Source organism: Balaenoptera physalus (genome assembly GCF_965194825.1).
Source record: "Balaenoptera physalus genome assembly, chromosome: 6".
Taxonomy (NCBI): domain Eukaryota; kingdom Metazoa; phylum Chordata; class Mammalia; order Artiodactyla; family Balaenopteridae; genus Balaenoptera; species Balaenoptera physalus.
The window spans coordinates 4,290,770-4,302,782 of NC_138885.1; the positions used below are offsets into that span (position 1 = coordinate 4,290,770).

The 12,013-nt window shown below is 39.1% G+C and overlaps 1 long non-coding RNA gene across 1 annotated transcript in view; it reads right to left on the reverse strand.

The window, feature by feature from the left end:
- The window catches only part of LOC309662709, a 435,223-nt gene that overhangs the window by 169,772 nt on the left and 253,438 nt on the right, over positions 1 to 12,013 (reverse strand). The window lies entirely within an intron of this gene.

The following is a 12,013-nucleotide window of genomic DNA, read 5'->3' on the forward strand; positions in this document are numbered from 1 at the left end:
TGGAGTTAAACTTGGTAGAATTCATTCCAGAGTAAAGAATAGTATTCTTCTCTATGGAGATTCCCTTCAGAGTGCTGTGCGGATAATTCAATGTTCAGTAATTCAGATCTATGTGTTCAATAGGAATTCATGCCAAAGATATAAAATAGCCCATTTCTTGCTGGTATACAATGGATTCTGGTCAACTGCTGGCAAAACTGTGTCCTGTGTGCCACAATTGTGTCACTCACGCCCCATTGCCAGGTTAATTTTCAGCCTTTTCTTTTAAGAGTGGAATCTACATTCCCATCATTTGAATCTTGCTTTGAGTAACAGAATGCAATGGAAGACATGTGGGTGAGTTATGAGCCCAGGTGGACCTTGTTAAAGAGAAAAACCCTAGGCCCAAGATCGCAACAGTTATGTTAAGTTCATGATACCAAACCTAGCTTTAATACCTAAACTAACTGCAGTTTCCAGGTTCCCCAGAAATGTAATCTTAATCAACCAGTCTGGAATTTTCTCACCCCCCCTCATTTTAGGGCTTGCAGTTTTCACTATTTATTGTGATCAAGGTTGCCTGTTAATGGGACTTGGAGCTCTGGGTGTTGCTCATTCTAACACAGGATCAGAGTAGTTGGTGGTGGTGCCAATTCTTCCCTGGCAGTGGAGAAGTGTGGTCTGCAAACTTTCCAATACCTATTTGATGGTAAATAGCATGCCTAGGGTGGCAAACAGGGATAATTTCTGGATTGCTATTAATATCTTAGAATGGTTGTCAGGTGCATTATTTGCACATATAACACAGGGTGAAAAGTGAGGTAGGTGCACTTTTATGCACGAACTGAATGTGAATGTTATTTTAGAATAGGCAGCACTATTTGGGATGAAGAATAAAGTAGTACAAGATGCAGAGGGTAATGCTGCCTGCCACAGTGTATAATGTAGTAGAGAGCTGACTCATCATAGAAAATATATCCTGCTCTGAATGTTACCAGGAAAATTGTATGAGCTCCGAAACCTACTGTTTTGGGAGAATATCTAGGTCAGACTGTATGATGATGCATCATGGTCTACTGGGGACTATGTGGATTGGGGGGGGCAGTTATTATCTTGACTGCCCATTCCCTCTGAGCCCGCCCCACTCACATACTCATACCCCCCATGTTTGCTACAGAATTCCAGCTTTGTCAACGATCAGTGAGAAAAACTGTAACTGACGTCTTAGATCCAAGAAAGGCACTCTATCTCAATCTCTCTCGTTCTCTCTCTCTCTCTCTCTCTCCCTCTCTGTCTCTCTCCCCCTCCATGATCTTAAAGAAGGTTTAACTCTGGATACAGTATGTGGTTCACGGTTGAATTCATTCTAGTCCAGTCACCTTGGTACTTTGGGCACTCCTCCAGAGTGGTGTGTGTGTGTGCACGTGCATGCACACCGAAGCACACAGGCATTAAGACAATGCTTCTGGTGAAGAATTTAGCTTTGCCCAAAGAGAGGTCTGGCCTTTGCCCTTGGCACCTGGGAGGTAATCTCTAAGCCCCTGGAATATCCTGTCTCATAAGAGTATCTTTTTTTTTTTTTTTTTTTTTTTTTTTTTTTAAATTTTTTATTTATTTATTTATTTATTTATTTATGGCTGTGTTGGGTCTTCGTTTCTGTGTGAGGGCTTCCTCTAGTTGCGGCAAGTGGGGGCCACTCTTCATCGCGGTGCGCAGGCCTCTCACTATCGTGGCCTCTCCCGTTGCGGAGCGCAGGCTCCAGACGCGCAGGCTCAGCAATTGTGGCTCACGGGCTTAGTCGCTCCGTGGCATGTGGGATCCTCCCAGACCAGGGCTCGAACCCGTGTCCCCTGCATTGGCAGGCAGATTCTCAACCACTGCGCCACCAGGGAAGCCCCCAAGAGTATCTTTTTTTTTGCCTGGGGGCCTTGGTCCATGCCAGGTGGTCTAACAATGTGATTTATGGTGGGGGGTTTTGTGTCACAAAGTATCAGCTCCACCTCCAGTGGGGCTAGAAACAAAAGTTCAGCCATGTGGTTGATGTTTGATTATATCTATGTGCTGAAATCCTAACTCTAAACACCAAGGCTCATGTGAATTTTCTGGTTGGGAATATTCTGTGTGTGTTGCTGTACATCGTTACCAGGAAAGTTTATGCTGTCAGAGACTCCACTGGGAAAAGAAATACTAGAAGCTCTGCTTTTGGAAGTCTCCTCACCTCTACCCCATGTCTGCCTTCCTTTGGCTGAAATTAAGATGGATTCTTTCACTATAATGATATGTACTGTGAGAATAACAGTTTTCACTGAGTTCTGTGAGTCCTAGAGAACCATTGAACCTGAAGATGGTCTTGCGGACACTCAATCTTGTAATTCTTGTAATCTTGTAAATCTTGTGATCTTGTGACTTCATACAAGGGTATAGCGATTCTAAAGCATTTTGGCACTCTAAGCCCCTGTCTGTATTGACATGCAGTGATAATATTTAAGTATCACATTGAGGAAGAAGAGCTTCGCCCTTTTCTCCTGCATCTAGGGAAACTTTTTCCAGGCCGGATATTTTCCTGACACTTTCAATCACTAACTCCTGAAACTGCCAGTAGCAATATGGGCAATGTTATGACTAAAGGGCACGTTATCCTCAGGTACTGAGCATGCTTCTCATTTTCTCTCCTTGGAGGGATATCAACCAGGACTGGCCCTTGGATCTGAGGGAACCCAGGGAATGTTCTCATTTTTCAGAGAAGAAAGATATTCTCACAAAAGGAAGTTGGGGTTGAGAAAAACTTAATCTCAGTAGTAAAGGGATTGGTACTTTGTGGTACAGCTCAAGATATATCAATGACAAAATAATTCAAATACTTTGTGCCTAACTTTTTTTTTTTTTATGGAATTTACTGAAGACCCCAAGTTATGTTCTGAAAAAACCATGAGATTTCTTTTTTTTTTTAATCAGTCATCAAGTTTATACACATCAGTGTATACATGTCAATCCCAATAGCCCAATTCATCACACACACACCCCCACCCCCCGCTGCTTTCCCCCCCTTGGGGACAATACGTTTGTTCTCTGCATCTGTGTCTCAATTTCTGCCCTGCAAACCAGTTCATCTGTACCATTTTTCTAGGTTCCACATATATGCATTAATATACGATACTTGTTTTTCTCTTTCTGACTTACTTCACTCTGTATGACAGTCTCTAGATCAATCCACGTCTCTACAAATGACCCAGTTTCGTTCCTTTTTATGGATGAGTGATATTCCATTGTATATATGTACCACAACTTCTTTATCCATTCATCTGTCGATGGGCATTTAGGTTGCCTCCATGACCTGGCTATTGAAAATAGTGCTGCAATGAACATTGGGGTGTATGTATCTTTTTGAATTATGGTTTTCTCTGGGTTTATGTCCAGTAGTGGGATTGCTGGATCATATGGTAATTCTATTTTTAGTTCTTTAAGGAACCTCCATACTGTTCTCTATAGTGGCTGTATCAATTTACATTCTCACCAATAGTGCAAGAGGGTTCCCTTTTGTCCACACCCTCTCCAGCATTTGTTGTTTGTAGATTTTCTGATGATGCCCATTGTAACTGGTGTGAGGTGATACCTCATTGTAGTTTTGATTTGCATTTCTCTAATAATTAGTGATGTTGAGCAGCTTTTTGTGTGCTTCTTGGCCATCTGTATGTCTTCTTTGGAGAAATGTCTATTTAGGTCTTCTGCCCATTTTTGGATTGGGGTGTTTGTTTCTTTAATATTGATGTGCATGAGCTGTTTATATATTTTGGAGATTAATCCTTTGTCCATTGATTCGTTGGCAAATATTTTCTCCCATACTGAGGGTTGCCTTTCGTCTTTTTTATGGCTTCCTTTGCTGTGCAAAAGCTCTGAAGTTTCATTAGGTCCCATTTGTTTATTTTTGTTTTTATTTCCATTACTCTAAGAGGTGGATCAAAAAAAAATCTTGCTGAGAAACAGGATTAACCAAGATGGCGGAGTAGAAGGACGTGCTCTCACTCCCTCTTGCGAGAGCACCAGAATCAAAACTTGCTGCTGGACAATCATTGACGGGAAGAACCTGGACTTCACCAAGGAGGATACCCCACGTCCAAGGACAGAGGAGAAGCCACAGTGACACGGTAGGAGGGGCGCAATCAGAGTAAAATCAAATCCCATAACTGCTGGGTGGGTGACTCACAGACTGGCGAACACTTATACCACAGAAGTCCACCCACTGGAGTGAAGGTTCTGAGCCCCACGTCAGGCTTCCCAACCTGGGGGTCCGGCTACGGAAGGAGGAATTCCTAGAGAATCAGACTTTGAAGCCTAGTGGGAATTGATTGCAGGACTTTGACAGGACTGGGGGAAACAGAGACCCCACTCTTGAAGGGCACACACAAAGTAATGTGTGCATCGGGACCCAGGGGAAGGAGCAGTGACCCTGGGGGAGACTGAACCAGACCTACCTGCTGGTGTTGGGGGGTCTCCTGCAGAGGCGAGTGGTGGCTCTGTTTCACTGTGGCGATAGGGACACTGGCAGCCGAGGTTCTGGGAAGTTCTCCTTGCTGTGAGCCCTCCCAGAGTCTGCCATTAACCCCACCAAAGAGCACGGGTAGGCTCCAGTGTTGGGTTGCCTCAGGCAAAACAACCAACAGGGAGGGAACCCAGCCCCACCCATCAACAGTCAACTGGATTAAGGTTTTACTGAGCTCTGACCACCACAGCAACAGTCAGCTCTACCCACCACCAGAGCCTACCATCAAGCCTCTTAGATAGCCTCAACCACCAGAGGGCAGAGAGCAGAAGCAAGAAAAACTACAATCCTGCAGCCTGTGGACCAAAAACCGCAGTTACAGAAAGATAGACAAGATGAAAAGGCAGAGGGCTATGTACCAGATGAAGGAACAAGAAAAAACCCCAGAAAAACAACTAAATGAAGTGGAGATAGGCAACCTTGAGAGAAAGAATTCAGAATAATGATAGTGAAGATGATCCAGGACCTCGGAATAAGAATGGAGGCAAAGATTGAGAAGATGCAAGAAATGATTAACAAAGACCTAGAAGAATTAAAGAACAAACAAACAGAGATGACCAATACAATAACTGAAATGAAAACTACACTAGAAAGAATCAATAGCAGAATAACTGAGGCAGAAGAACGGATAAGTGACCTGGAAGACAGAATGGTGGAATTCACTGCTGCGGAACAGACTAAAGAAAAAAGAATGAAAAGAAATGAAGACAGCCTAAGAGACCTCTGGGACAACATTAAATGCAACAACATTCGCATTATAGGGGTCCCAGAAGGAGAAAAGAGAGAGAAAGGACCAGAGAAAATATTTGAAGAGATTATAGTCGAAAACTTCCCTAACATGGGAAAGGAAATAGCCACCCAAGTCCAGGAAGCGCAGAGAGTCCCATACAGAATAAACCCAAGGAGAAACACACCGAGACACATAGTAATCAAAGTGGCAAAAATTAAAGACAAAGAAAAATTATTGAAAGCAGCAAGGGAAAAACGACAAATAACATACAAGGGAACTCCCATAAGGTTAACAGCTGATTTCTCAGCAGAAACTCTGCAAGCCAGAAGGGAGTGGCATGATATACTTAAAGTGATGAAAGGGAAGAACCTACAACCAAGATTACTCTACCCTGCAAGGATCTCTTGGAGATTCCATGGAGAAATCAAAAGCTTTACAGACAAGCAAAAGCTAAGAGAATTCAGCACCACCAAACCAGCTCTACAACAAATGCTAAAGGAACTTCTCTAAGTGGGAAACACAAGAGAAGAAAAGGACCTACAAAAACAAACCCAAAACAATTAAGAAAATGGTCATAGGAACATACATATCGATAATTACCTTAAACGTGACTGGATTAAACGCCCCAACCAAAAGACATAGACTGGCTGAATGGATACAAAAACAGGACCCATATATATGCTGTCTACAAGAGACCCACTTTAGACCTAAGGACACATACAGACTGAAAGTTAGGGGATGGAAAAAGATATTCCATGCAAATGGAAATCAAAAGAAAGCTGGAGTAGCTATACTCATATCAGATAAAATAGACCTTAAAATAAAGAATGTTACAAGAGACAAGGAAGGACACTACATAATGATCCAGGGATCAATCCAAGAAGAAGATATAACAATTATAAATATATATGCACCCAACATAGGAGCACCTCAATACATAAGGCAACTGCTAACAACTATAAAAGAGGAAATCGACAGTAACACAATAATAGTGGGGGACTTTAACACTTCACTTACACCAATGGACAGATCATCCAAAATGAAAATAAATAAGGAAACAGAAGCTTTAAATGACACAATAGACCAGATAGATTTAATTGATATATATAGGACAGTCCATCCAAAAACAGCAGATTACACGTTCTTCTCAAGTGCGCACGGAACATTCTCCAGGATAGATCACATCTTGGGTCACAAATCAAGCCTCAGTAAATTTAAGAAAATTGAAATCATACCAAGCATCTTTTCTGACCACAACGCTATGAGATTAGAAATGAATTACAGGGAAAAAAACGTAAAAAAGACAAACACATGGAGGCTAAACAATACGTTACTAAAAAACCAAGAGATTACTGAAGAAATCAAAGAGGAAATCAAAAAATACCTAGAGACAAATGACAATGAAAACACGACGACCCAAAACCTATGGGATGCAGCAAAAGCGGTTCTAAGAGGGAAGTTTATAGCTATACAAGCCTACCTAAAGAAACAAGAAAAATCTCAAGTAAACAATCTAACCTTACACCTAAAGAAACTAGAGAAAGAAGAACAAACAAAACCCAAAGTTAGCAGAAGGAAAGAAATCATAAAGATCAGAGCAGAAATAAATGAGATAGAAACAAAGAAAACAATAGCAAAGATCAATAAAACTAAAAGTTGGTTCTTTGAGAAGATAAACAAAATTGATAAGCCATTAGCCAGACTCATCAAGAAAAAGAGGGAGAGGACTCAAATCAATAAAATCAGAAATGAAAAAGAAGAAGTTACAACAGACACTGCAGAAATACAAAACATCCTAAGAGACTACTATAAGCAACTTTATGCCAATAAAATGGACAACCTGGAAGAAATGAACAAATTCTTAGAAAGGTATAACCTTCCAAGACTGAACCAGGAAGAAACAGAAAATATGAACAGACCAATCACAAGTAATGAAATTGAAACTGTGATTAAAAATCTTCCAACAAACAAAAGTCCAGGACCAGATGGCTTCACATGTGAATTCTATCAAACATTTAGAGAAGAGCTAACACCCATCCTTCTCAAACTCTTCCAAAAAATTGCAGAGGAAGGAACACTCCCAAAATCATTCTATGAGGCCACCATCACCCTGATACCAAAACCAGACAAAGACACTACAAAAAAAGAAAATTACAGACCAATATCACTGATGAATATAGATGCAAAAATCCTCAACAAAATACTAGCAAACAGAATCCAACAACACATTAAAAGGATCATACACCACGATCAAGTGGGATTTATCCCAGGGATGCAAGGATTCTTCAATATACGCAAATCAATCAATGTGATACACCATATTAACAAACTGAAGAATAAAAACCATATGATCATCTCAATAGATGCAGAAAAAGATTTTGACAAAATTCAACACCCATTTATGATAAAAACTCTCCAGAAAGTGGGCATAGAGGGAACCTACCTCAACATAATAAAGGCCATATATGACAAACCCACAGCAAACATCATTCTCAATGGTGAAAAACTGAAAGCATTTCCTCTAAGATCAGGAACGAGACAAGGATGTCCACTCTCACCAGTATTATTCAACATAGTTCTGGAAGTCCTAGCCACGGCAATCAGAGAAGAAAAAGAAATAAAAGGAATACAAATTGGAAAAGAGGAAGTAAAACTGTCACTGTTTGCGGATGACATGATACTATACATAGAGAATCCTAAAACTGCCACCAGAAAACTGCTAGAGCTAACTAATGAATATGGTAAAGTTGCAGGATACAAAATTAATGCACAGAAATCTCTTGCATTCCTATACACTAATGATGAAAAATCTGAAAGAGAAATTATGGAAACATTCCCATTTACCATTGCAACAAAAAGAATAAAATACCTAGGAATAAACCTACCTAGGGAGACAAAAGACCTGTATGCAGAAAACTATAAGACACTGATGAAAGAAATTAAAGATGATACCAACAGATGGAGAGATATACCATGTTCTTGGATTGGAAGAATCAACATTGTGAAAATGAGTATACTACCCAAAGCAATCTACAGATTCAATGCAATTCCTATCAAATTACCAATGGCATTTTTTACAGAGCTAGAACAAATCATCTTAAAATTTGTATGGAGACACAAAGACCCCGAATAGCCAAAGCAGTCTTGAGGCAAAAAAATGGAGCTGGAGGAATCAGACTCCCTGACTTCAGACTATACTACAAAGCTACAGTAATCAAGACAATATGGTACTGGCACCAAAACAGAAACATACATCAATGGAACAAGATAGAAAGCCCAGAGATTAACCCACGCACCTATGGTCAACTAATCTATGACAAAGGAGGCAAAGATATACAATGGAGAAAAGACAGTCTCTTCAATAAGTGGTGCTGGGAAAACTGGACAGCTTCATGTAAAAGAATGAAATTAGAATACTCCCTAACACCATACACAAAAATAAACTCAAAATGGATTAGATACCTAAATATAAGACTGGACACTATAAAACTCTTAGAGGAAAACATAGGAAGAACACTCTTTGACATAAATCACAGCAAGATCTTTTTTGATCCACCTCCTAGAGTAATGGAAATAAAACCAAAAATAAACAAGTGGGACCTAATGAAACTTCAAAGCTTTTGCACAGCAAAGGAAACCATAAACAAGACGAAAAGACAACCCTTAGAATGGGAGAAAATATTTGCAAATGAATCAACGGACAAAGGATTAATCTCCAAAATATATAAACAGCTCATTCAGCTCAATATCAAAGAAACAAACACCCCAATCCAAAAATGGGCAGAAGACCTACATAGACATTTCTCCAAAGAAGACATACAGACGGCCACGAAGCACATGAAAAGCTGTTCAACATCACTAATTATTAGAGAAATGCAAATCAAAACTACAATGAGGTATCACCTCACTCCTGTTAGGATGGGCATCATCAGAAAGTCTACAAACAACAAATGCTGGAGAGGGTGTGGAGAAAAGGGAACCCTCTTGCACTGTTGGTGGGAATGTAACTTGATACAGCCACTATGGAGAACAATATGGAGGTTCCTTAAAAAACTAAAAATAGAATTACCATATGACCCAGCAATCCCACTACTGGGCATATACCCAGAGAAAACCGTAATTCAAAAAGACACATGCACCCGAATGTTCATTGCAGCACTATTTACAATAGCCAGGTCATGGAAGCAACCTAAATGCCCATCAACAGACGAATGGATAAAGAAGTTGTGGTACATATATACAATGGAATATTACTCAGCCATAAAAAGGAACGAAATTGAGTCATTTGTTGAGACGTGGATGGATCTAGAGACTGTCATACAGAGTGAAGTAAGTCAGAAAGAGAAAAACAAATATCGTATATTAATGCATGTATGTGGAACCTAGAAAAATGGTACAGATGAGCCAGTTTGCAGGGCAGAAGTTGAGACACAGATGTAGAGAATGGACATATGGACACCAAGGGGGGAAAACTGCGGTGAGGTGGGGATGGTGGTGTGCTGAATTGGGCGATTGGGATTGACATGTATACACTGATATGTATAAAATTGATGCCTAATAAGAACCTGCAGTATAAAAAAACAACTAATACTAAACTTTCATTGGGTTATTTGTATGGAAATATGTTAATATAAATGTTTCAGACATTACATGAAATTTCTAAAAATCTTATATGTTCTGGTATAATGTTATAAGTAATAATCCTAGTTATTACTTTAAAATGTATATCTCAGAAATAACTAATTTTCTTGTCAACTGCATTATTATGAACTTTCATCAAATCTTTTACCGTGGTCATTTTTAAGTCTTTTGTCATTTACAGACAGTTCTGGGTGTACTCTGATGATTTTGCAAATATGTTCCTATAAAAGGGTTTCATCTTCAAGAAATTCATGGAAAAGACTCTGACAAGTACAGGTTTCTGGTAACTGACTGTACTGCTGAACTGAATGAATAAGCATTTTCGGAACTCTGATGAAAAACTGATGAACTCATAAAAGTGTTAACAAAAGATCAAGATGAAAAAAAACAATTAATTACATGGGACTGAGTGAACTGATGAGGATGAGTATAATTTTTGTGACTTTCTGTCTGAATTTAAAAAAAAAAAATCCCACAAGGACTCAGAGGCAAAGAATATACAAATCAATTTTCACTGCAAAGTAAAGGAGCTGTTACAGTGGAGGATTACTGGACTGAATGTCAATATTATGACATAGTATGAGTGTGTTTCATGTTTGGTAATTGCAATCATTGTTGCTTTTGTTGTGGTCATCCATGTACAATGCTTGGTGTCAGTCTATTTATCTCTTGTAAAAATAAAATACAGTGTGTGTGTGTGTGTGTGTGTGTGTGTGTGTGTGTGTGAAAAAAAAAAAAATCAGAAACAACTTCCCCAAGATAAAACTGATTCTTCATCTCTTTTGGTTTTACTCTTCCAAAAAAAAAAAAAAAATCTTGCTGTGATTTATGTCAAAGAGTGTTCTTCCTATGTTTTCCTCTAAGAGTTTTATAGTGTCCTGGCTTACATTTATGTCTCTAATCCATTTTGAGTTTATTTTTGTGTATGGTGTTAGGGAGTGTTCTAATTTCATTATTTTACATGTAACTGTCCAGTTTTCCCAGCACCACTTATTGAAGAGACTGTCTTTTCTCCATTGTATATCCTTACCTCCTTTGTCATAGATTAGTTGACCATAGGTGCATGGGTTTACCTCTGGGCTTTCTACCTTGTTCCATTGATCTATGTTTCTGTTTTTGTGCCAGTACCATATTGTCTTGATTACTGTAGCTTTGTAGTATAGTCTGAAGACAGGGTGTCTGATTCCTCCAGCTCCATTTTTTTCCCTCAAGCCTGCTTTGTCTATTCAGTTTCTTTTGTGTCTCCATACAAATTTTAAGACTTTTTTGTTCTAGTTCCATAAAAAATGCCACTGGTAATTTGATAGGGATTGCATTGAATCTGTATATTGCTTTGGGTAGTATAGTCATTTTCACAATATTGATTCTTCCAATCCAAGAACATGGTATATCTCTCCATCTGTTGGTATCATCTTTAATTTCTTTCATCAGTGTCTTATAGTTTTCTGCATACAGGTTTTTGTCTCCCTAGGTAGGTTTATTCCTAGGTATTTTATTCTTTTTGTTGCAATGGTAAATGGGAGTGTTTCCATAATTTCTCTTTCAGATTTTCCATCATTAGTGTATAGGAATGCAAGAGATTTCTGTGCATTAATTCTGTATCCAACAGCTTTACCAAATTCATTGATTATCTTTAGTAGTTTTCTGGTGGCATCTTTAGGATTCTCTATGTATAGTATCATGTCATCTGCAAACAGTGACAGATTTACTTCTTCTTTTCCAATTTGTATTGCTTTTATTCCTTTTTCTTCTCTGATTGCCATGGCTAGGACTTCCAAAACTATGTTGAATAATAGTGGTGAGAGTGGACATCCTTGTCTTGTTCCTGATCTTAGAGGAAATGCTTTCAGTTTTTCACCATTGAGAATGATATTTACTGTGGGTTTGTCGTATATGGCCTTTATTATGTTGAGGTAGGCTCCCTCTATGCCTACTTTCCTGAGAGTTTTTATCATAAATGGGTGTTGAATTTTGTCAAAAGCTTTTTCTGCATCTGTTGAGATGATCATATGGTTTTTCTCCTTCAATTTGTTAATATGGTGTATCACACTGATTGATTTGCGTATATTGAAGAATCCTTGCATCCCTGGGATAAATCCCACTTGATCGTGGTGTATGATCCT